The following is a 24,116-nucleotide window of genomic DNA, read 5'->3' on the forward strand; positions in this document are numbered from 1 at the left end:
CACTGCAAAGCAGTAGGCCTTGAACCCTGTGTCCCGGCTTGACTCAGGCTTCGACCCTCTCCCCCTTGTGGGGTCCTAGGACCCTGGGTCCAAGCGCTGGGTTAGCAAGATTTGTGTGTAAAAGGAAGCGGAGTGCGGGGGTAGACTGGAGTCTGAGTTCGAACTCTGGGGCTTACATTGCAGTGTAGACATACCATTAGAGTCCCAGTCTGGTTCTCGGGCTACTCCTGGATGGTGTGCCTATGTATTACCTCTTAGTCAGAGTGTCACAGGGTTGCTGGTCCCTTTAAGGGGTGTGTGGGCCCAGACTATCTGTTATCAGCTAATTTAAGGAGTCCAGCTAAGTAGTTAATTGAATAACGAGTACCGAGGCCTGGTAAAAGGCTATCAGGGCTCAGTTGCAGGGAGGTGCTCATAGAATGAGAAGCTCTTCTAAGGCAGAGGTGCTTCCTGAGACTACGGGTGCCAAGGAGAAGGGCTGTGCAACCCTGTAGTCCAACAGAGAGACTTTAGTTCAAGATTATTTCTGTTTAATAAAGTAGGACCCCAGCAAGGGAATTTTGTCTTGCATGCTTTTGGACAGTGCAAATTTCTTAAGTGGGTCAGAGAGAACAGAAATGATGCAGCATCACAGTAGTTTAGCTGGGGCATCTACAGAGCAGGCACCCAAGGATACAGAGCTTATGACAAAGCCACAATAAATGCTGCAGTGAAGCTTCATAACGCTCCTGTTGCGGTAGGGAACTATAATCTATTCCATTTTACAGACAGGGAAGTGCAGTACAGAAAAGCTGTAACTTCTTCCAGGCCACCCCGGAAGTCTGTTGCAGAGTTGGGAACAGAACTGGAAATGATAGTCAGTGCTGAATTTTAGTCCCAAGACCATGTTTTCCCATCAACTCAGTCTGGAAATTTTGCCTGTATAAAGGCTGCAGGATTATCCCTGGTGACAGAAAATTACCCGTTTCATGCCGTGATCACACACTTTTTGCCATCTGAGAGTGAGCCCAGGTTGAAGGCTGGATTATTGAAAGATCAGCGATAGGATACAGACAATGTTGTTTTGTATTTGAGGAATACATTACTAAAATCATAAAATGAGGGCCCAAACCTGCATTGTTTGCACACCCAAAACCTCAGTGAGAGTGTGGAGTGTGCAAAAGAATGCAATATCCTCAAGTGAGTAAATAACCCCCAAGTGAGTAACTTTCCATTAAGAAGACCCTTGTTGTGACCATCAAGGAGAAGGAGGAAGCAGGTGTATGTGTGTGAGGGACTTAAACCATGTCAGGAGTCAGGAACTGTATAAAATCCTCCAGAGTCAAGCCCGGTGAACACCTGACCCCCAGTTGAAGGGGAAGGAAGCTCAGGTAAGTCTGTACAGGAATTAATTCTTATATACTAAGTCCTATCTCAGTGCAGGGTAGTGGACTAGGTGACCGATCAAGCTTCTTTCCTGTACTAGATTTCTATGATATTTTTTCTCCTTATTCAAGTTCTGCAAATACATGAGAACTGTGCATCCTGTACTAGCAATGCTCCCGAGAATTGCCCTGAGTTATGTGGGACAGCGTTTCTCAGCGACCGGTCCGTGGACTGGTTCCAGTCCGAGATCTCCCTGATGTAGTTTAGGAAGGCAGCAAGCCAGTCCCTGGTATCAAAAAGGTTGAGAAACACTGGTGTAGAGTGTGCTTCTGCCAGAGAGAGGCAAAGATTGAGAAGAGGCACATAGGACTATGCGAGTTTACAAAAACAATGCCAAAATTATGGGCTGGGATCGTCATGATGGGCTGGAGAAATCGGCATGGTGAGGACTTGACCCCTAGCTCACAGAAATCCTTGGGCAAACCATTGGCATCCCACAAAGCTCTGCAATAATGTTGCATAAGGCAGCACAGGACACACTGAGATATCTACCTGTGGTGCACTGCATTTGATGCTGATGCAACCATGCATCGTGAGGAGACACAGTGCTGATGTAAGCACCCAAGAGTGCATGTGTACGAGTGATATGCTAGAATCAGCAGCTATACAGTGACATATACATTATACAACTTTGTAATGTAGACATGGCCTAAGAGCTTTAAGGTGACTGATAGTTTCTATGGAAGCTGTAATGATTTAGAAGGGCATTGAACTCAGTACCCTTTTATTTGGAGATTCCTGTCATTATATAGGAAGTCCCAGGCCAAGTTTACATTGCTAATTAGGTCTTAATCGTTCAGTGTTACTTTCTTATAGGTTGTTGTTGTCTGTCAGGTTCTAAAAATGTGAATCACAATCGCCTTTTTCTTCTGGTTGGCTCTTCTGTCACGGGGACAGCCCTTCACAATGACGCTTATTCACTTTTGTCTTCTTGAGCCAGGCCAAAAGGATAAGATCTAGTACCAGAGTCTCGAAGTCAGTGAGTCTTTCTATAGATTTCAAAGGCTTTAGATCAGGCTGGAACATCCCTCATTTATATCAATGAAGGGTTATCTTGAAATAAAATATGCGGAAATAGAGCATTATCCTTGATAGGGGGAGTAACAAATTTGGGCCAGATTCCTGCAGTCAGGGAAACTGAGAAGGGACAGAGTCTCACATCCTTTCTTAATCTTCATTTGATTACTGCATACCTGAGGCCTTGTTTACACACAAATATTTTACCCCTTTAACTGTACAGTTGTAGTTAAAATGGTACAACCCTCCTAGTGTGGATGCAGCCATATCAGTGTAAAAGTGCTGTATACCTGTTATACCAGTATAAACACATTTATACTGATAGAACTGCATCCACACTAAAAGTTTTACTGGTATAACAATTTCAGTAGAAAAAAATCACACTCCTAACTGAAATAGTCATACTGGTACAAAATCCACATGTGAACCAGTAAATTCTACCAGGTTTTCAGAGGCTATACTGTTGGCAAATGAGATCCTTGATGTGAAGCAGGGTTTTTCCATGGGTTGGGAGTGACTAGACTCAATGTTCGGTCCTTAGGGCTCATGTGAAGCCAATATCTACAAAAGTAACTTGTATGAAGGTAAATATCACTAGTCACCACTTTTGCACTTAAAAAAATTGGTAAATCAGTTGCTCCAGGGCATATATAATGGCCTTCAGAAATTGGAAAACGGCTGTGTTTTTCTGTGCTCACATATCTATTGGCACAGCTGCTTCAGCCATCCGGGCATCTGAATTATTCTGACATCAGAAAAAACATTGAAACAGAGACTGATTATGGTCACATTGCTTGTGTTATTTTAATAATGTGGGCTGCTGATCACTGGGGACAGAGCTGTGTCACCTAGCACATTGCGTTAAGAGTGTAGGTAGGATTTACGTCAAGGGCCAAGAAGTAGGACGTTAGGCTCCCTAGAATGATTATTTCTTATTTCCTATCAATCTGCAGTGGCTGTCCTAGGAATAGCCTAATATTACTTTGCAGTTTCATACATCTGCTCTACTGACCGGAGTAAATTACTGTCCCTGACTAGATGAAAGCCAGACAACTGCAAAATAACAAAAATAAATAAAAATAAAACCCATATGAAAATACAGTAGTTTCTAAAGCTGTTCACTTATATAGGGTCAAACCTGAGGGCCTTGGTCACTATTTTATCACTCTCTATTCTGGTAAAACTCCTATCAAAGTTGACCAGAGCTTTGTTTTAAGCCAATTCAAAGTAAAAACTCAGGGACAGGTGCTTGGCCCCAACTCCACCTGCTTTGTACTAGTTTCAGCACTGCTGAGTCTGCACAAAGCTGACCTATTGCTGTCCTAAAGGTGGGGCCAAGAATACCTCCAACCGAGGGGAATCATTGGGTAGTGTAGCCAGCTCTGTGTCATCTGTCTAGAGGGCGAGGGAGGTGCTGTTGAGAGTCGGACAAAGCTCATGGTACTCTTCCTGATATATGTGGATGGCCACACTTGGTATAATTTAAAGTAGTCACTGCTAGCCCAGGGTCAAAGGGACAAATGAGTGGTTTAGAGCCAACTTTCCTTCTCCCCAGCAGCTGCACTGAGAATCTGGTCCTGAGTAAGGTCCTCAGGATTTGGCCCACAGAAGTAGGCAACATGAAATAACAATATCGTTAAGGGGGGTCTTGAGTGAGTGAGGCATGCAGGGTTTGGCTTAAAGTATATTTACACAATTCAATTTCAAGATCTTTACGTGTTAATATTTTCCTTTAAATATTATGCTTTTCCTTCCAAAAGTAAAAGTTGTGGTATAAAAGTGAATACGATTTTATTTGTGTGTTGTCATGTTTTATTTTTCTGTTTTACTTCAGGGAAAGCCCCCACACTGCAGCTGAATAAACTGTAGCATAGATTCCCCAGCTAGGACTTTACATTCATAAATAACTAAATCCCTATGACCAGATTAGAAATTCCTGCTCTTTCTGCCAGGTCCTGGATACATGTCTGACATCCAAATGTCAGGATTCCATGCCAAGCATGCTCTTGTCAGGCTGCATAGAAGACCCACAGGACACAGGAGGATGCTCTTTTCTCAGAAGAAATATTCAGAATGTTGCCTGTGATGCTGAAGAGTGATTTAGATAAGAATCAGTGTAGGATCACTTTAATGTTAATGATGCATGACTATTGGAGAACCGTGCTTGCTGCGGACAAGATCAAACACCCAGTTAGGCTTTTTCATCTCTGACAATATGATTCCATATATGGTAAATATAAATAATAAGAAAAAATAATTGATTAGAAAACTCGCGAGGAACAAAAGTGGGCAATGTTCCAGTTTACACACTGCTGAAATATTGTAGATTCAGGGCTTGAAAATGAAGCAGACATCTACTAGCCTGAGGGCTTCTTTATACAGGCATGGACTAGAGGGAGGTAGCATATGAAAGTCATAGGGGAATAGAGAAGACATTTGTTTTATTTCTGGGTTTTTCACTGACTTTCTGCGTGAATTAGGCAACTAACTTCAGTTCGCTTTGCCTCAGTTTCTCCATCTGTAAAATGGAAACCATTCTGCTTGTTCACCTTTGCTTTGAGATCTAAAGGTATTAAGTGCTAACTATTACTACTGTGTCAGCATAGCTTCTAAAGGGGTGGTTTCCTCTATCATTAATACATAGCAAAGGCCATCCTTTAGCCAATGGACTGGCAACCTTTGGCATGTGGCCTGTCAGGGAAATCTGCTGGCGGTTCGCCGTTCCAGGCCAATGGGGGCTGCGGGAAGCAGCAGCCAGCACATCTCTCGGCCATGCCACTTCCCGCAGCCCCCATTGGCCGGGGACGACGATCCACGGCCAGTGGGAGCTGCCATCAGCTGAACCTGCAGACGCTGCAGGTAAACAAACTGTCCCGGGGTGTCAGCGGATTTCCCTGATGGGCCATGTCCAAAGGTTGCTGATCCCTGCTTTAGCCTGAAGAAACATTTGGAAGGAATTGCAGAGCCAGTTGAAGAGCAAGAGGGCCAGCTGAGGAGAGGGGTGGGGGTCTATTGTTATAACCGGGACATGGGCAGTCAAACCTAGTGGTTGGAGCAGGAGTCGGGCTCAGGAGTCATTAACCCAACCCAAGAGTCAGAGCTGGAATTAGAATCAGGAGTCAAGCTAAGGATCAGAGCCAGAGAACAGGGGCAGGAATCAAGAGCAAAGCAGGAAGCACAGGCGAGAACAAGTCAGGTAGTGGAAGGCAGGTTCTGTAGCAGCAGCAAGCCAGGAACTAACTTGTTGCACAGACAACTTCCTGTGTCTCCTTCTGGTTTAAATTGTGTACCCGGCATAGTCAGGGGCTCTGGAACTCCTCTAATCAAATCCCTGAGGGCGCTACCATTAGTGGAGCATAAGGCCTTAGGGCTCCAATTCTCCAGTCATTAGAAGAGCTGTTGGATGGTGCTGTGGCAGCGGAACACAGGCCCGGGGTTCAGGACTCTCGTATCCTCACACCTACGAATCAAAAAGCTACATCACAACGAGGGCCTGCAAGTCTTTGATCTCTGACATGTTCATGACATGCTGCTAAGGCAATGTGTTGGAATTAAGGGGTTAATTATTTGGAATGAGGGAGGGAAATGGGGAGGGCACTTCTTGGATTGGCTTATCCCAGGCTATGAAAACAAAAATGGGTGAATGAGTTTTGCAAACTCCAGACCTGTATATAAGGTTCCCCCACCCCAATATAATTTTTTTCTTTCTTGCATATTAATATTTGCAACCAAAACACAGCATTCCCTCAGTATTGTTACCATCCCTTGACTGATCCAGTGAACAGTCATCATACTCTTATATAATCATTGTTGTCAAGTTAAATATGGTCATTCCACTGTTGTAAATTTCATTAATATGATGCCATTTTTGCTGGCTTGTCAACTGCTCTCTATAAAAAATTACAAGATATAATGTTCCACTGTGGTAGGGCAGATAACCCACTCCATGGCACATGCTGAGCTGAACTGCAACCTCAGAACAATCATTTAGAACATTGGTTTATAATCTCATGAAGAGGCATGTGCACTTCGCCCAAAAATCAACAGGGTATTTTATCTGTGTAAAAATTAGGATCATTAGCTATAGGGCTGCTCTATTGTTGAGCAAAATAATTGCTAATAATGAACGAGACATAAAAGGGCAAAATCCTTTGGATTGGGCATGCTGCACTTGGTGCAGCTCTGAGGTATGGAATGGGGATGTTATAAAGGTTGCGGTGAACCAGCTTTTTGTTAAGCCTGTCCTGGAGCGAGCAGGGGCAAAGTTGGTCCCAGGTGCACAGGGCAGAGTATCTGGAAACAAGCCAGAGGTTGCAGTTCACTAAGTTTATCCTTCTCTCTTGGCATGCCCCCAACACATCCCCTCCACCAGGCGCAGCAGGAAATGGGAGCCATACATCTATTGGGGATTCTCCCACACCAGAGAAATCCCCAAGAAAGTGGTTAAAACAGAACAGCCTTAGCAGAGACCAGAAGCTTGTCCATGGTCTAGTAGTCAGAACACAGGACTGAAAAATAGGTAGGATAATAGTTACTTGCTCCATAAATGTATTGTGAGGATTAATGAGCTATTTGTGTTCCTAAGTGGAAGAAGGTGACAACCAAATAAATATTAAGTAAGTACCAGTGTTGAAACTCTTTGATGTATTATTATAAATTATTTACATTTATGAAGTGCCCAAAAGCATGTCTGTACAGTTAAGCAGAACAAACACAAAGAGGAGATCTCTGCTCCGAAGAGCTTATTGCCAAAAGTTTTGATCCTATGAAGCCTTGCACACCTGCTCAGCGTTCTGCATTGTGAGCAGCCCCATTAGGGTGACCAGACAGCACGTGTGAAAAATCAGGACAGTGGTTGGGGGTAATAGGTGCCTATATAAGACAAAGCCCCAAATATCATGACTGTCCCTATAAAATCAGGACATCTGGTCACCCTAAACCCCATTGAGGACTGTACCATTGTGAAGACACCACCTGACCTTGTTGCTATTCTCAGCCTCCTATGTAGATTATTAATACTTCTAGAAGGAACAATCTATTCTAAGCGGAGTGTGGGTGTCAGCTGATGGCTAGAAGATGGGTGCACTTTGGCAGTACATGCATGTGTCCATTTGTAGCAGGTCTTTGTGGCAGAATTTGGTCCATATTTTTGTTTCCAGTTATTTATTATTATTCCTTTATTACTATCCTCAGAAACATTAACAAGCCCGGGAAACTGGCTCTTAGCTGAATAGAATCTTGGCATGTGCAGGAGAAGAATCTCCCTGCTTCAAGGACAAATGGAATTTCACAATGAAAGAACAACATTCAGTGGCACCTTGAACTCAGAGAGGTAAGAGAAAAGAGAGAAATATGAAGCTACTGTATCTATGTAGTATCGGTACAATATATGCACAGATATGTTATAGCTGTAGTGCATTTCACTTCATTTCTGGTTTCCATCCTATGTATCTTTGTGTATTTTCAGTGACACCACAAATTTACAGAAGTGACCCTGTTCTTTTCTGCCTGGAGACTTCTCCAGTGACTAGATTTCTGTTTATTTTGCAGTCACACCCAATTATTCTAAATCAGTTTGTAAACTTGTTATGTGTGTGTGAGGGGAGAGAACTTTAGATAAACAATAACTAGTGATACAGTAATATGCAGTATGCATGCATGCATACAATAGATTTAGCTACCACTTCAGTTATTCTTATCTCCAGACACTCAGAAAATCTAAACACAGGGTTAATCAGGTCTGATTTAATCAGACAGTTTGGAGTGAATTCAGAATGATCATTTAATGTATTTTTCCTTGATTTGGCTCCAGTTATAATTGTTGCATATATGTGTGTGCTTTAAATCTAGTGTTAAAGATTACTCTAGATGGAGCTATGTGTATTCTCTGCTTAATGGGAAATCCTCATCACATCTCTATATGCTATCTCTGAAAAGAAGCTTTAAAGAAGTTGGTTGTGGGCTGCAGCATTTAACTCATGGATTCCTCCAAACTCCAAAGTGTGCTTAAACTCAAATCCACATCTTTCTCATCTCAGATAGTAGAGCTGCAGAAAGGGGTTTGATTTGGCCAAGAAGACTATGTTTTGTGCAGTGCCTAGCGCATTTAATTCCTTCTGTCCCAAAACCACTTCAGTGAGGTTCATTTTACCCATGCACGTTATTCTATCCCTGTGGTGGAGAAATTCACCCTCCTCTGATGTGGAGCTGGTAGGAAGCCAACTGCCAACATGTGTTGATATAAATATATTTGCTAGGGTAATGATCTCTTGGTAAACATCTGTACCCAAGAACATGATGTGGATTTTGGGTGATCCCTCGAGGAGTTTGGTCCCATAAAAATAAGAAAACACAAACCTGTGACGCATATAGCCCAGCTTCCAGATGTTCCATGCTGTTTAAAGGAAAATTATACCATCTGCCTCAGACCAACACTGAAATAAACGAGACACAGGAAATTCAAGAATATGTAATCCCCAAAATAAACCAAATAGTTAAAAAATAAAAATAAAATAGCAACATACATTTTATTTGATCTACACTTTCATTTGTGAATCATCTGCTGAGATTTTTTATTTTAAACCCTGAGTGCTTAAACTTAGGCATTTTATGTTGTATTTAGGCACCTAAATGAGGGTGACCTTGTTTTCAGAAGTGCTGAGCACCTGAAAGTCCCATTGATGTCAGTGGTAGTGACAGATGCTCAGCACCTTTGTAGATATTACCTTAGATTAGAGGATTACTGTATTTCTTTTTATCAATAGCTCTATGGCCAGATCCTGCTCCCACTGAAATCAATGGCAAAGTTCTCTTTGACTTCAATGGGAGAAAAAGCAGGAACTACGATCCTCATCCTAAAATCCTTCATCTCGTGAGAAATCCTCAGTCATGTAGGCAATACCATTAAAGCTAGTGGGAATCACTTATGTGAGTGAGGATTATTTGTGTAATAAGAAGTTGCAATGGTGGGATGAATGATGGGATTCTATGAACATTTTCTATGTGCAGGTAGAGATTAAAATTTGTTATTTGGAAAGAAGGGGGCTTAAATCTCACCTGAAAAATGGTACTGGCAGCAGTATTGTAGCTGCCATTGGTTAAATGCAAACTCAGGGAGAAAAGCATCATCTACTGAACCAGCATCACCACTTCGTCCTGCACCTGGAGGTCTCCCATCCAGATTCTGACCTGACCATACCTTCCTTAGCTTGTGAAATCTGATGTGATCACAGCATAAAGTAGCATGGCTAAGGAGAATACAAACTACAGTGTCTAGCACAGTGTTTCTAAACCCAATGAGTTGTGACCCTCTGGGGGGCATCACAAAAAGGTAATCGGGGGTCACAAGGTGTAGACAATTGTATGACAATCTAAAGCAAAGAAAAACTTATTCCTGGCTTTCCACACACTGGTACCCTTGAAGTATTCTCTGTCAACATCCCAAAACACACACACACAAATTCTATAGGCTGATCATTGTTATCATTGATACATTTTTACTCTTACTTTATAGTAAGTGTAAGGGGATTGTGAAAATTTTTTGACTTTGAATAAGGGGCCGCCACCTGGAACAGGTTGAGAAATACGGTGGGGGTTTGGTCCATTACTGGTGCTCCAAGGTGCTACTGCAGTACAAATAATTACTAATAATAAATAATAGACTACTGTAACATTGAAGTACCATGAGGCAAATATAAGCCAAAGTGGTATTGAGTTAAGGATAAGGTTTCAGATGTAGAACCCAGTTGTACATTCTGGGGCTTACACATGCTATGCTTTCTCCCCCTGCTTTAACAATAAAAGCTTCTATTAAAACTTATTGGTGCAGCTTCTAATCAAAGCTATATGGGCCTACGTTTTTAAAGATCAGTCTTAATAGGTGCAACCAATATCTAACATCTGTGCATGCTAGCATTAAAATTTGCATCTGCACTTGTCCTGATGAGCTTTGTGAGTGCAAATTTTAACACACGTGAGTGCATGATTTAAAGGGCAGGTGATAGGAGGGCGCAAACATGCACAGTTTTGTGCACACAAACATGAAGATCAGATAAAGGCCCTCACAAATATCTACCCTATGTTATTCTGTGTTCTCAACCTACTGATGTCCAGTGTGTGAGTGACACCAGTTTCTCTAAGACAAAACTCTGGTAAAGAGAACTCCACAAATAAATAGAGTAGGAGGAATCTTAAATAATGGATTACACTTTTTTTACCTACATAAACTCTGCCATAATATCAATTTCACAGTCAGAATTTTAAATAACAATAATTTATCTTGGTAATTGGAGGGCGACTGCTGGGTTTGTGTCGCGTGGGATGGAGGTCAGTGCGAGTGTACAATGAGTGCCGTGCCATGGAATGAGTTATGGTTTTGAGGGATATGTCCAGGATGCTCATTTTGGGTTTTGGCATTTAATTCCTTCCTCCCATTGAAATATGTGGGAGGAATTGGATGCCAAAATTTTCACTGTATATGATGTATAATTTCTCCCTTGTACTTCAGTGGGAGGAACATCAGACCCCAAAATGATTATGTGCATAATGGCAAAGAATGTATCACTGCATTTTTTAATGTCAGTTGTGGGAGTTCCTGGAAGGGTAAAATATTGTTGTCACCTTTCCCGCTTCTTGGTTTCCAGTGGGACTTTTCCACACAACCCCAAGGATCCTACCAACCCAGAACTTTAATGCTCTCCAGAACTTTGGTGCTGGCCCAGTACCATTTAGATAAGCGAAAGCAAAACTCTGGATATGAACGTATCCCCAAACGTCAGAAAAATTCCAATCCTGGTCTAGATCCAAATAACAAGCCTTGGCATTTGTATAGAACTATGTGTGTTCAAAGTAATGTTTTAACAATCCTCACAATGCCCCACTGAGATGGCTCACTGCTGTTATGCCTGCTTTACAGATGGAAAAATGGAGGCACAGAGTGATTAAGTGACTTGCTCAAGGCCACAAAGCAACCATAGCAGTGGCAGAGCTGGGATTAGAACCCAGGACTTCTTCCCATTGGGCTGTAGTTTCTCTGCATCTTGTTACAGACAGAGAATTTTCCACTGCTGTTTTTGGTTAGTTTTAGTACATTTGATTTCAGATGAAAAATATATGCTTGGTTCTGTCCAGACACATCCATCCTCTGCCCCCAGTCATGCCCAAGATCCTCTACGCTTATCTGGTATTTGTAGCGGGTGTGGGATGTGGCTCAAAACATGTGCAGGATTCTCCATGGCCATCTGCAATATCTGTTTACGCACCATAGGTTAGGCAAGGCAAAACTCCATTCTGTGCCTGTTTGCACATCATGGAACCAATGCAGGCTCGGCTCCCTCCAATGTTTTGTGACTCTTCTTTTGTGGACTTTTACTCAATATGGGCCTGATCCAAAACCCATTAATATCAATGGGAGTTCTCCATTGACTTCCATGGGGTTTGAATCAGGCCTTCCATTATGTGTTCCTATCAAACAAAGTGTCTCTTCCTAATCTTGCGGTCTCTGGGAGTTTTGCCATTGTCTTCACTGGGAGTAGGACTGGATCCAAGATGAGCAGAAATGAGGTGAATGAATAGTCTTATTTTGCTAATTCCAATCCTCTGTTAAGCTTCCAAAGTAATGCAGCTTGTAAAGAGGCATACAGAACTGACTAATTTAGCAACAGTTACAATTATTCTAAACACATTAAGATTCATTAAATGTTATCAAGATTCCATTGTAATTTATTTGATTAAATAGGACTTGCTTTCTCTCTAAAAATGATTTATAATGTGTTTTTAATAGGAAGAGTTTCCAAAAGGCTTTAGGATGTCAAAGCAGTGCTATTAATCTTTCTATTAGCATTTTGAAAAATGGCATGTGTTGCCTGATTGATAGATATTTGTTAGCATTCTCCTTTTCTACAGAGGATTATCACTTTGACCCCACTATTTTTAGTATACTGTAGCTCTATAATTTTCATATAAAGGCCAGAATCTAATATCAGTTACACAGTGGAGTTAATCTGGATTAGAACTGGTGTGACCGAGAGTAAAATTTGGGTCAGTGTTTCAAAAGATTTCAGATGGCAGCTTGCTTTGTATCCCATAGTCAATTTGATCAGAAAATACATTTATTTTTTTCATATAACTTCACTTTTTTTTTAACCTCAATAAAACAGCACGATTCCTTTAATTTAAAAAGAACACAAAGAAAGTGCTATTTTTTTCTACACACTGTGACAAAAAAAGAAATCCCAAGTAAAATTTAATATTAAGGTTCTATTTAGGAATGATGGGCCAAATTTGGCTTTCCGCTACACCACTGATTTCAATGGAGTTACTGCAGATTAACACCAGGGTAAATGACAACAGAATTTGGTCTGATATATTATTTTTTATGACATCATTATTATATGCTGCTATATTTTAAATTAATCAACAATGCATTTTATAATACCCTTTATGTTATAAAATACATTGTGTGTTTTTTTTTTTAACAGACAATACATATAACCAGTTTCTACCAAGCACATCGGGGCTCAATCCTGCAGCCTTTGCTCATGTGATGTGAGTAATTCTTACCCATACAATAGTACCACTGACTTCATTTGGTCTACTCATGTGAGTAGGGTTGGGTCTACAACCTTTGCACAAAACTCCTATTGACTTCAATGAGAGTATTCACATGAGAAAGGCAAGCAATACTTGGCCTTGAATAAGGTTTGCAGGCTTTGGCTCGCAATTTCATGATTTTAAATAGCTGTAAAACATGCTTTAAGATGCCAGATAATAAATAACAAAAGTAAAGTATTTTTAACTGGAAACTTATTATAATGTATTACTAAAACTGTTTGTATATCCAAGGGTTTTCTACTGTAGCGCTGTGAAGTATTCATTATTGAAAATGTTTCTGCTCTACGAAGGTTCTATAAAATACATGCCCTTTGCTACAAGCTGACAACATTTCAAGGCCCCGAGGCCTGTGTGAAAGGCCAGGAGCTGTAACAGTAGAAGTACTGTGCATTGCTAGGCAGAGGCAAAAGAGGGGCACATAAAGATTAACAAAAAGGGCTTATTTGATGAGGCTGCAAAAGGTGGTGTCAGGCAGGGTCACAAAAATTAATATAAAAGTTAGAGCCCAGATTTCTAACACACACTTGCTTTTAAAAAATCAAGTGCCTGATCCCCACAATCCTTGCTCAGGCAGAGCTCCCAGGTCCTTAATTTGAAATTGTCAACATTATTTATTTGAGCCGAGATTGTCAAGCAGGAAAGCCTAAAATTATACATTGCCATAGATTGCCTCATAGCATCAGTAAATACCTCTGGTAGGAAGAAACAAACAAACAAGAAAATCCCTGCAGGAACTGATGTCAAATACAATTCAAACCTGTGTGAAAAAAGACAGCTTGCAGTCACTCTTCCATTAAACCATGTGGATTAATAAAATATTATTAAAGTAGTGCCTAGAGATCCCAACCAAAATTGGGGCCCTATTGTATGAGGCACTGAACAAGCATAAGAGACAATTCCTGCCCCAAGGAGTTCACAGTCTCAGTTGGTGCAACAAAGGCAGTATTATTATTATCATTTCACAGATTGGGGGACTACCTGAGGCACAGAGAGATTCAGCAAGTTGCCCAGTGTAACACAGGTAGTCTGTGGTTGAGCTGGGAATTGAACCCACGTAGCTTGAGTCCCAGGCCAGTACCGTAGGTGATTCCCCCTTTTAACCAGTGTCTGTGTTACCTGGGTTGAATGCCACTTCCAGTGTGCAAGCAGACTGTCTGGTATGCCAGTGGTTATTACTCTCCATGCGCCATTGCAAGATGCCAGCATACACCCCTTCACGATACAGCTGTTGTGAGTCCATGCCTATGAACCAGTTTAAAAAGTGATGTATTTGATATGAAAAGGGGATGTATTAGAGTCAAAGTAGAGCTTATAATTAGGGCCCTACCACATTCACTGTCCATTTTGGTCAATTTCACGGTCATAGGATTTAAAAAATTGTAAATGTCATGATTTCAGCTATTTAAATCTGAAATTTCACAATGTTGTAATGGTAGGGGTCCTGACCCAAAAAGGAGTTGGGGAGGGGTCGCAAGGTTATTGTAGAGGGAGTTGTGGTACTGCTACCCTTACTTCTGTGCTGCTGCTGGTGGCTGCTCTGCCTTCAGAACTGGGCAGCTGGAAAATGGTGGCTGCTGGCCAGGAGCAGAGCTCTGAAGGCAGAGCCGCCGCTAGCAGCAGCGCAGAAGTAAGGATGGACTGGTATGGTATTGCAACCCTTACTTCTGTGCTGCTGCCTTCAGAGCTGGGCCCTCTGTCAGCAGCCGCCACTCTCCGGCTGCCCAGCTCTGAAGGCAGCGTAGAAGTAAAGGTGGCAATATCGCGACCCCCCTAAAATAACTTTGTGAACCCCCTGCAATTCCCTTTTGCATCAGGACCCCCAATTTGAGAAACACTGGTCTCCCTGGTGGAATCTGTATAATATAGGGTAAAAGCACACAAAAGACCAGATATCACGGGGGGAGACCAGATTTCACGGTCCGTGACGCGTTTTTCATGGCCCTGAATTGGGTAGGGCCCTAATTATAATGCTCACAACTTCTGTAGTGCTTTTATTCCAAGAATCACAAAGCACTTCATAAACATTAGTGGATTAAGCCTCACGCCCCCTTTTACACTAGGTAAATGTCATTGTCCCATTTTAGAAAGGGGGAAATGGAGGCACAAAAGAGGTTGGCCAAGAATATGCAAAAAAATCTGGGACTGAGCTAGGAATAGAACATGGATCTTCTCTTTGCTGGTCCTGTGTGTTAACCACAAGACAGCCTCTTAATATATATGCTGTAAGCATGAAATTACTGCAGCTTCAGGCAAGAATCAACTGCCCCATCTTGTTTCTGTTGGGAGCCTGCAGTTAAAGAAGTTAGGGTATTTTTTTGGTCTACATTTGTGTTTACTAACTAACATTCCCCAAATCATACATGTAAATTACATACCATATTTTGGTTAAAAATTATGATAAATATTAGCATGCATGTGACATGCTGTGGCGATAGGTGTTCTAAATCAGGAAAATAAATAAGTGTTAGCATTTGAAAATTTAATATAAAGAGTGTACATGCATGTATACTAGATTTTCCAAATCTACCCTGTGATGGAGTGTGCGCCCCACACTCGTCCTGAAGGGATTAATGTAGGCTAGATGGGCCAATTAACCTATTAGGCTGCAAGTTGGGGGATATTTAGGCTGAGAAGAGAGCCCTAATTAAAGGAAGCTCACATGGGCAGGAACAGGTGGGGCTTCTATAAAACCAGGGAGATGCTAGCAGGGAAGAGGGTTGCAGTCACTAACTCTGGGACAAGGGAGAGAGGGGGATTTAGACCCAAAAGGAGGGGTTTGGCTAGAAGGGTGAAGACTGTGATCATGGGAGGGGCAAGGTAGGAAGTAGTCCAGGGGAATGGCAGGAAGGTTTTTGGTTGCCTTCACTGCTGGAGATAGAGCCCTGGACTGGAACCCAAAGTAGAGAGTGGGCCTGGGTTCCCCTACCAGCCACTGAGTAAGTGGCATACTGTGGGCAGTGAACTTGGAGGCTGTCTGGAGCCGTGCATTCTAGCCACATAGGAAGTGGCTTTACCAGAACAGTGAACTTAAGGGCTGCCTGTGACAGCAAGGAAGGCTGTGATCGTACCCCAGAAGGGGAGGACTCTTGTGACTTTGCTGGAGGGCTAAACCATGAGAGTGAGGCATTGCAGCGTCTGAGGTGCAAGAGAGGGGCCGGGGACTGAGAGAGCAAGGCAACGGGCTGAGGAACCTCAAGAAGATGATATCAGGCTAAAAGAGCTAATCCCCAGGTGTGGCCAGAAGGAAGCCCTCCGGCAGTGAGTAGAAAATCCTGTGACATACCCTTTTCTGGGGAGTTTGTAAGGTTTGCTTAAGTGCATTAGATTACATTTGGATAAAATATAAACAATTTACCTAATTCTGTAAAGACGTTTAACTGACTAACAAATTAATATTTTGATAGTTAAATTAAAAAAAAACAAACCTAAACTTTCCCACAGCAACTCTCCACCTTACTCCTAGTTTCCTGAAGAGGTTGTGACTGGCACAACATACACCATACGCAGGAGCGTAGAGTATCCCCCTTCAGAGGTTACCCATGTTTGCCGATAGTGGGAGCGACAGACTGAAGGCAGCTGGCTTCAGTAGTGTTACTGAGCATACTCAGTCTGTGTGAGCATGCTCAGTAAAAGCCAAGCAGCAAATCTGAGGAGGCACGTGACCTGCATGCTCCCTGCTCATGCATTGCCACAGTTGCAGAGCCCCGTTTTAGCTAGATTAAATAAAGCCAGGTAAGTGGCTTTCTAAATGCAGAAAGGAATGTTGGGTTGGGCCTCCTAATGGTGCACTGGGTTTTTCCTGGGACTTTTATGAGGTCTGAGAATTGTTATTTTCACAGATTCGTTGTTCAGGCAGCTAAGTGGTGGTGGTGGGGAATGGAATGCATTCCCCCCCTCCCACTTCAACCTTAGCATGGACTTCTCTGTATCTACCCACAGAAGGTTAGGCAATGCAGCCCTTCCAAGATGACTATTCCAGCTAGGGTGACCAGACAGCAAGTGTGAAAAATCAGGACAGGGGGTGGGGAGGTAATAGGAACCTATATAAGAAAAAGCCCCCAAAATCGGTACTGTCCCTATAAAATCGGGACATCTAGTCACCCTAATTCCAGTCTAGTGGGAGCTTTTGTGACACTGGATCCATGTCACAGATACCATTGTCCTTCCTGGACCTGCCCCAATCCATCTATCAATGGATATGTTTACGCTGCAAACACGGGGTGTGACTGCAGCTTGCGTATACACACCTAAACCAGCTTTAATCTAGCTAGGTTAGGTACCAGAGCAACAAGAAGCAGCCGCACAGGCTGCAGTGTGGGCTAGCTGCCCCAAGTAATTACCCAGGTTTCTAGGTGGGTTTGTACAGCCCCTGTGCTGCTATGACTTCATTGCTCCAGTGTCTGAGCTTGGTAAATTAAAGCTTGCTCCAGTATGTATACACACCTGATGATAGTGGAGTAGACACCTTATGTTCTTATGTGATGCCCATCATAATGGTGTCTGAGTGCCTTCTCCTCCTGCCCACACAACCCCATCTCTGTGCAAGTGATGCAGGGAGCCTGACACCAATGTGACGCTCATAGTATGCACTAGGGGCCATGTAACTCACTGTCAGTTGTTTGAATAGATTGTGTAAAATAAAGGCCTAGCCTTGGCTGTGCAAGGATTGCAGGACTGAGCTTTAAGTCCAAAGACACTGCAAAAAATAAATACCCTAAGGTGGAATAAAGTACTCTCATTTCCCTAAAGTAACTAGTATTTGAGGTCCAAAATGCCCGATCCAGTATATTCCAGGTAAGGTGGCACTGGGAGGGTCTTAATCACTTACTAGAAGGGTATTTAGTCAATAGTAAACACTCTTCTTTTAGTCAATAGTAGTCCCTTACATTTTCTGAGCTTGATGGGAGCACTGCAGTACACCTTGTTGTGTGGCCATGTTGCACTACTTTCCACATGACCTGCAGCCAGGAAGATGCATCAAGGCAGCCATAGCTTTTATTAAACCCACTGCAAAAATCGAAACTAATTACAGTATATTAAATAAGGATCACTAATTTCCTTATTAACCATGCTACTTAAATAGCCAACTTAAAATACATTTATTGTGGCTAAACAAGTAACACAAAAATATATTTTAAGTTGGCTATTTAAGTAGCATGGTAACTACATGTACAGCAGTGACTTGCAATAAGTGTTACATCATTATCCTAGTCAATTCAGTGACCTCAATGGGAGTGGGTTTTGGTCCCTACTGCAGTGCTTACCTAGATTGCCCATAATTACCACAATGTTTACATGGATGCAATATGGAATGCAAGGGATTGTTTGAGTTTTCCTTAATATGGACCCAACTGTATCCTTAACCTCAATGAGATAAACAAACATGAATGAAGGGGAATTGTACAGACAAAAAGGATGAGTCTGCAAGGTGTGGAGTGCCTTCAAATCCCATTGACTTCATTGGGAGCTGGGGGGTTCTCAGCACCTTGTAGGATCAAGGGCATGGTGTATTTTTGTCATCTATGCACACTTAAGTATTGTACATACAGGATACTGTAGTTTTTCTTAGGATAGGCTGGCCAGTCTCCAATTCTAACAGTAAACTAAAGTCTCACAGGCACACTCACCAATGTGTTTTCTGCTTTGGGACACTAAAAGGGCTTTGTGACTATTGTACTAGACCAGGTATGAAAAAGACACTGGATGGAAAATAGGGGTTAAGTGGTGAGGCAAAATGTCTTTGCATTGCAGCAATTCAGCAGAGGGAGTGAGAGGGTAACTTGTAGCCAGGTAGCCTGTGGCCATGGGTTCAGGCTGCATAATTAATTAAAGGGAGGTACTCATGGAAGTGAGCCCATGGAGGCTTTGAATTCCCCACCTGGGCTCCAGGGAGCCCAGTGCTGGAGCCCTCTGTTTGTAAGCTACTGACTGAGAGAAAGCCGCTTTCCTTCTGGTTAGCTTATAGTTTGTCTGACTCTGTTTGTTTGGGGCACTCTGTGTCTCATCCTTACAACTTTGTCTGTCAGTAGCTTGCACAGAGTTCCAGCACTTAGCTACCTGAGGCATGGTGGAGAATTGAAAACCTCAGCAGGCCCTTTAAGCATGGAACCTCAGCCTATTGCCATGTTCTGTCTATTTACTTTCTTACGCTCTTAGTCACTCACTGCAATCAACACACGTTTTGTCCGCGCCATTTAGATACCAGACTGTGAAAATATCATCCATATTTCCATTCAGAGTATCCCATTTGCACATGCAAACAGGCATATGGTAACAAACTGGCTACTGTATTTTATGGACCACTCGTCTCTACTGGTTAGAATTAGAACTACTCAATTGTGACCCATATGCATTATACTGCTAACAGCCAACGAAGATGCTCTTTTAGTTCAAGTGGTAGGGACTGTGCTTGTCGAACAGGGAGATGTGGGTTCTAATCTTGCTTTTTCCATGGTACAGTATGCAGAAGAAAATCAGAGAGAGGTGTCCACAGATTGGTTATAATCTGAATGTGCAACACAAATTGGGCAAGTAGGGTAAGAACCCATTTGGCTCCTTATATAACGGTGTGCATGTGTGGATATGGGTGAGATGAATGTTTTTTGTTTGTTTTTGATATATAACTCTGCATATGTATACATAAGCACCAAGTCTGGGCTCTAGGCACCTTTGCCAAAATAATAAACACAAGCAGATCAAACCCCAAATAAAAAAAATAAGAAACCACAATAAAATCTAACCCAAACGGTAACTTCCTCCCCCATAAATGATAGCCCTATTGTGCCTATCCCTCCCCGCAAAGCCTAGGTCAATAGATAGATCTCACAGCAGTCTGAAATGTAGAGGTTTGGGCTATTTTGGAATGAGGCCTGGAGCAGCTTCCAAAGTCAGGATCCCTCATGGAGAGCGCCATGCTGACAGTGCCGCCTTATGTACTCCAGCTCAAGCACCTCTGGTGATCACAATGGTGAGAGTACAGCACCGGGAAAAGAGGCCATCTCTCAAGCAGGAAAGTACCAGGCTATTTAGGGTCTTACAGGTCAAACCCAACTTCTTAATAATAATTAATTAACTTTCTTCTGTAGATCAAGGTGCTGCACAAAGGAGGGGTAAGTATCGTTATCCCCATTTTTTAGCTGGGGAAACTGAGGTGAGGGCAACAGACCGGTGGCCGACCCAACTCTATTGACTCCTACCCCACTTGACCATGCTTTCTCCCTTCAGAATATTTAACCCATAGAAAGTGGACACTACATAAATAATTGTGGTGTAACCTATATAGCTGTCCATTTTCTATATCTATAGAAATTCAGTCAGCTTTTTAAAAATGTAGCAATCCTCACTACTAGGACTGGTTGATACACAGCTGCTTTTAAACCTTAATGACTACAAAGGCTTCTTCATTAAAATATACAAATTTAAAAAAATCCTTCCTTATGAAACCTACCCTTTGTAGCTCCATTTATTATGAAATGAAGGTAGCTTGCAAAAATTGCAATCACAAGGCGCAATGATAAAGAGAATGCCCTGGCACTACGGCTTGAATCTATTTTTGGTGCATAGAAAGTGCAGTCATAATCACCTAGAATAGGTTCAGTATAAATGAGGTGTCACTGCAGAATATCAGCTGTAACAACCCAGGGCATTTTCAACCTGGGCTGGGGGTCTACTTTGGTGCCTTAGCCGTTCATCTGAACATTCACATAGAACATGTAATCAGTAGTGGTTAATGCTGACAGATATTTGGGCATGTGCCACTATCACTCATCAAATCTAAACATACCTCTGGTTCCGCATCACATCTTATACTATCAGTTCAGATCATCTGCAGTTACAGCATATTTCACATTTCTTGTAGCATTGTTTCCTCCCACCCCCATGAAGCCACATTTAAACTGCACTGAATCAATACAAGCAGCTACATTTTTAGCACCATGCACAGGGCATGAACCATTGCACCATTATTTAAAGAGCCAAATGGGTTCTTACCCTGCTTGCCCAATTTGTGTTGCACATTCAGATTATAACCAATCTGTGGACAGTGAAGTTTCCCATTGATGCTAATGCAAGTCAGGTGGCTAACTCTCCCCTATAACTCACAAAAGATTCAGTCTAAGACACCTTGTCAATTATTCTGCATTGAAAACACATTGAAAATTCGCTTAATCTGCATGTGATTATTGCTACACCAGATTTATTATAGATATTAAGCCTGTAACTCCAAATAAAAAACAAAAACAAAAACCCACGAACTCAAAAAAAGCCTTTAAATAAAATCTTGTCAAATAAAAACTTCAAACTCAGGTTAATCTGCTGAGATGCAGCATTTCTCCATTGAGGTTGTGGCTGGTGTGCATTACAATTGGCTCTGCACCTTGACCAGAGTGTCTGTCCAACCTGGCATGACTGAACTTTATTTTCATTTGTAGCTACAAGTATTGTAAGATCAACATTCATTTTTCCATTAAGAAAAGAAAATCTCTGAGGAGCCATGAGGTTAAGAATTCTAACTAAAAATGTTTTCCCTTCAAACTGTTCAAGTGGTTAATCCCCAGCCCATGTTGTTTCTGTTAAACTATTCAGCTCCACTGGAATCCCCCTGCTTTGCTTGGTTATTTTTTTCTGTAAGTTGTATCAGGGTGAGCTTGATTGTGCAGTTTTCACAGGCCCATAGTCAGAGTGTGTTGCATGCAACAAGGACTGCATGTTGAGACCCAGTAGATCAGCAATCCTGAGTAGCTGATTGCAAATAAACAACGCAACTGTACCAAGTACCTTCATGTAGCTTCCCTCCCAGAAAGAAGCCTGAAGGACAATAACAAATTCAACTGGAGATTATGGGTAAAATTCTGAAGTACTTAAGTGATTTAGGTGCCTAACTATCATTGAATTTTGATGGGATTTGGACACTTAAAAAACCTTTACTCTGAGGTTAATATCCTGGACTGTCCTCCGAATTGTCCTGTCCCAAGGGTCAGAGGGCAGAGCTAACCCTCTGACATTCACAGGAGGTTTGGGTCTCTGAACCCATAGATGTCACATGGTCTTCAGGGAAATCCTATAGATCTCTGAAGCAGACAATCTCTGATTCATGGCTCTCTCAGTAGGAGCCATTCTGTGCCCTAACAGTTACAGCCAAACCCTGCCCTCTCATGGGGCATTCAGTCTGCAAAGAGGTTCATTACATAAAGTAACACTCCCTGTGACATGCAGAATGGGGACAGTGATACTGCAGAAAGTGGCTTTGCCCTCTCCCGGTCTGCACAGCGTGCAGTGCCTATGAAGGGCTTCTGTGTGATAGGTAGAACTGCAGGAGCTGGGGAATTACCCTCAAGCCCTGCTGCTCCTCTTTCATCATGCTTACCAGTAGGGACTCTCCTCCATGCAGGAAAGTGGTGGGATGATAGGGGGCTGTGCACTTACCTGTGTGAACACTATATAGGTACAAGTACAGAGTCATAAAACAAAATAATGCAAAATCGGTATCAATCAAAAGCCTTTTGTTCCCAGAATGGGAGACAATCCGGCACAGAGTCAGATGGCTTCCCAAGAGGCCAGAGACACTAACAGAGACGGATGCCCCTTAGTCAATCAGGGAAAACACCAAATCACAAGTAAAAGAATTATGTACTGTGGTGATTGGTTCCCTAGAACTACTACAACAGACAGATGTATGTATGGAACATCTAGTGGCCTGAAGAGATCAAACCCATCCTGTGACCAGAGAGCACTGAAGGAATTACAGTGCTTTGGTTAAACACTGAGCAGTTACCCTTGGCACTTCCTGAACTCATGCATACATAAATAAACCAGCATTCAACCACAACTGCACTCACACTCAACTGAAAAAAAAAATCCCCACAGCACACAAGATTAAAGCCAAACCAAACGGACCTTTGAGTTAGTTTTTTTTTTTAAACTTTCTATCCCCACTTTTTTTTTTTTTTATTGTTTTAGGAATTGGTTTCTTTAGTTTATCCCATAGCCCTCACTCATTGAGCTACCCTAAAGTATTAGCAGAATAAACATATAAACCCAAATTAATCCTTGGTGTAACTCCATTGAATTTGGCTTGTTTTCCTTTTTGTTCCTCAGCCAGAGGAGCTGGAGGGTGTGGTAAGCATACAGTCATGCAAAGAATGTGTGTCTGTGTAAAGTGATCCCAATTAAATGTGATATTTTTAACAATAATAAAATGTCTTGTGTTGAAGGCACTGGACTGGGGTTCAGGAGATGAGGATTTATTTCCCGACTCTGTCACAGACTCCCTGTGTGACCCTGGGCACATCACTTTGTACCTCAGTTCTCATCTGTAAAATGGGGGTAATAATACTTCTTTTCTCCCACCCTTTGTCTGTCTTATCTACTTAGAATGTAATCTCTTTGGAGCAGGAACTGTCTCTAGCTGTGTCTTTAGAGAGTGTCTATTAGAGCACAACTGTGATATCACTTGGGGTCTTGTGATACAAGATTGGGGAAGGTAGAGGGAGGTATCTGAAAGAAGGAGATAAAGCTCCAAGTAAAAGTAATAGCAAAATGTAGGTGGGCCAATTGCAAATTCAAATCTGGACCTGATTTTAAGATGTTTGGCTCTAGGATTTTGGTACAGCCCATTGTTGGAATAAGAGTAGACAATGAAATTTTGAGCATGACTCCACTTCCATACACCCTCAAGTTTTTTAGGTGTTCAAATCCTGGGGGCTTGCTTTGATTTGAACAAAATACAGGAGAAGTTCCAGTCTGAAGAACAGTGTGAAATTTGCTTCATCCAACCAAGCTCCCCAAATTTCCTCTCTAAACCAGGGAGCAGTAAAAGCCAGGGAGATTAACCTAAAAGCATTGTCACACAATTGGTAGGAATATCCCTAGGGCTATACGGCAATACTGCATCCAGATAGTCATTATCTGTACTACCTCTTAGGTATGTCTACACTGCAGCTGAGAGTGCCTTTAAAAGCAGAGTGCATTAGACATGAATTCACAAGACAACACAGGAGCGAGCCTCCTAACCTGGGTAGATAGACTTGGGCTAGTTTTGGCATGAACTAACATGTTCAAAATAG

The 24,116-nt window shown here is 42.2% G+C and overlaps 1 protein-coding gene across 6 annotated transcripts in view; it reads left to right on the plus strand.

Annotated features, from left to right (window-relative positions):
• Positions 1 to 24,116, plus strand: part of LOC117876975 (alpha-1-antitrypsin-like) — a 190,449-nt gene that overhangs the window by 74,370 nt on the left and 91,963 nt on the right. For 4 of the 6 annotated variants that reach the window (XM_034769619.1, XM_034769620.1, XM_034769622.1 and 1 more), the window contains exon 1: positions 7,507 to 7,774. The gene's annotated coding sequence lies outside the window, so the exon portion shown is untranslated. Of the gene's footprint in view, positions 1 to 7,506; positions 7,775 to 24,116 lie in introns of those variants that run through there. The other 2 variants (XM_034769618.1, XM_034769616.1) reach the window with 1 other exon arrangement.

This window comes from Trachemys scripta, chromosome 4 (assembly GCF_013100865.1).
Source record: "Trachemys scripta elegans isolate TJP31775 chromosome 4, CAS_Tse_1.0, whole genome shotgun sequence".
NCBI classification, from domain to species: Eukaryota; Metazoa; Chordata; order Testudines; family Emydidae; genus Trachemys; species Trachemys scripta.